Source organism: Dipodomys merriami, unplaced genomic scaffold, assembly GCF_024711535.1.
Source record: "Dipodomys merriami isolate MVZ:Mamm:240054 unplaced genomic scaffold, mDipMer1.0.p SCAF_4, whole genome shotgun sequence".
NCBI classification, from domain to species: domain Eukaryota; kingdom Metazoa; phylum Chordata; class Mammalia; order Rodentia; family Heteromyidae; genus Dipodomys; species Dipodomys merriami.
Genome location: NW_027205603.1, coordinates 75399824 through 75402415, shown reverse-complemented (window position 1 = coordinate 75402415; position 2592 = coordinate 75399824). Strand labels below are relative to the sequence as shown.

At 31.5% G+C, this 2592-nt stretch overlaps 1 non-coding gene across 1 annotated transcript; it reads left to right on the top strand.

The window, feature by feature from the left end:
- Positions 1 to 1980: 1980 nt before the first annotated feature.
- LOC138806420 (U6 spliceosomal RNA) lies at positions 1981 to 2089 on the top strand. The gene has a single exon (XR_011365863.1). It is a non-coding gene; the product is annotated as a U6 spliceosomal RNA (small nuclear RNA).
- The last annotated feature ends 503 nt before the right edge of the window (positions 2090 to 2592 follow it).

Here is a 2592-nt window from a genome sequence, read left to right as displayed (position 1 = left end):
ATCAAGATGTATTGTATCAATAAATAGATATGTTAAAATTTAAAAGGAAAACAGATAAGATTTTTTTTACCATCTTAAAAAGAATCTTACCATTGCCTTAGAAATATATATTACACTCAGAATTCTGAGTGTAATATATATATAAAATATATATTTATACATATTTATACATATTTATTCATAAATATATTTATGTATCGTGTTTTGATCACAGGCCTCAGAATATAGAACACATATACAAAAGAGAATTATGAAACACCAGGAAATAAATGGATAAAATCTTTTGTGTTATAATCATAATATTGCTGAGAAACAAAAAGTGATACATACAACCAAGAAGCTAGGAAAAAGTGATGCATCTTGCATGGGTCTAGTTATATGTATGTCTACAATATTAAAATAAGTCTATAATGAGAGAAAATAAACTAATGCTTTTTTAAGTCATGTGATAAAAAGAACACTTGTGTGTGTCTGTATGTCTATGTTTTATAAATAAACTAATGCTACCAAAATCCTCACAAAAGTTTAATCTGTAGAGACCAGAATAAAGAACTTTCAGTTAGCCACTATCATGACAAATGTGGTAAATAAGTACACTTTCAGTAGTCCATGATCAACCTAAACAAAATCAGTTTCATATTATAGGTAGGGTCTCAGCTGTAAGCAGTATAAGATTACTCTGTATTAAATGAATTCTTAGAAGTAAATAATGACCAAAATAAGTAATATTGAAAGCAAAAAAAGTTCAAATACATAGACAGAAACAAATGCAATTAAGCACCATTTCACTTACAATTTAAGGGAGAGAGTACCGTTCACTTTGTCTGTCCTTCAAATACATCTTTCAGAAGGTTATTGGTACTCTTGGATAGTCTAGGTCCACCTCATGCTGTGTAACAATAAACAAACTCTTGAACTTCTCAATGATCTTGGTTTCCTCTCCGAAAAGTAGTAGTAATATTTGTTTCTAGATTTTTTTATGAGGATTCAATGAAATAATACATATAAAAACCTTAAGACAATGCCATGCAACTCTATTATTGTTTCATTCACTTAGTAGACATTTACTTAACATCTTTCTGCAGAATTACTGAACACTGTTCTCTGTACTAAATATACACAAATGCAGAAGCTGTACATGTATTCCTAACTTCAGGAATCTCACTGTCTGATGCCATATTAATTCTATGCTGTATAAACTATTGTGTCACTGATACTCATACCACAACAAGGACACATGTGAAGCTTACCTAGCTTGTGTGTATTTAAGACTTTTCAAGTGAGAAAAATCTTGATCCTACATAAACTCATGTTTTTGTTCCAGTAGGTTCACCCAACACAAAAGATGGAATATTGCCTTCTGGAGCAAAGAATTGCAGATAAAAAATGATACGATTAAAAAAAACCTGAGGCCTGTTTTGGGAGGCCTTTGATCAATCTAGAAGACTTAAAGAATAGAATATGAATAATGATGAATGATGGTATAGAACAGGGTAGAGAGAAATTATTGTCTGTGTCACACATTTGAACTTTATTTGGGAAGCAAAGAGGATCTTATCAAATCTTGACACAGAAAGAATTTAAATATGCTGTAGCATAATCAGATATGTCAAATATACAAATCTTTAAGGCAGGAAGCCAAGAATTTAAATCCCTCCAATAGTGGAAAAGAGGGTTATCGTGTTGGTTTTCACTGGATTATCAAGAATCCAGTAAATATAAAGCTGTATGGGAATATTAACTCCTCATGTTGTTTTAAGCCATAATGATATATATATACATATATATATATATATATATATGATTTTAAGTGACATTTATCAAAGATTTGCCCTTAAGTCATATGACAGTGTGTTGAAGGAAAGAAAATTTTAAAGAAAAAATGTAAATATCTAAGATATTTTAACCATATGATATGGTAGTGATATGGTAGTAATATCAAAAAAAAGTGAACTTAGACTTGTATAAGATATTATAATGGTGTTCGCTTCGGCAGCACATATACTAAAAAATTGGAATGATACAGAGAAGATTAGCATGGCCCCTGCGCAAGGATGACACGCAAATTCGTGAAGCGTTCCATTATTTTTTTGGGCATTTACCCAAATGTTTACAAACAAGACCACACTAAAGCTACCAGCACAACTATGTTTATTGCGGCATTATTTACCATAGCTAAGATATGGAACCAATCCAGATGCCCCTCAGTAGATGAATGGATCAAGAAAATGTGGTATATATACACAATGGAATTCTATGCCTCCATCAGAAAGAATGACATTTCCCCATTTGTTAGGAAATGGAAAGGTTTGGAAAAAATTATATTAAGTGAAGTAAGCCAGGCCCAAAGAAACAGGTCCCATGGTTTCCCTTATTTACAATATCTAGTATAGGTATGAGTCAAGCGGAAAAGGTCAGATAATGTGATGTTAAGAAAATGAACCCTTAAATATGTATTTTAATGTTTTCGTTTCTTTCATGCATGTGTTTCTAACGCATTTATAAGATTATTTCTTTGTTGCTTTGTATGTCCTTCCCCCACAGTGTAACCCCCCGCTTTCACTATATTTGATGTCAGTATAACATGTGGAG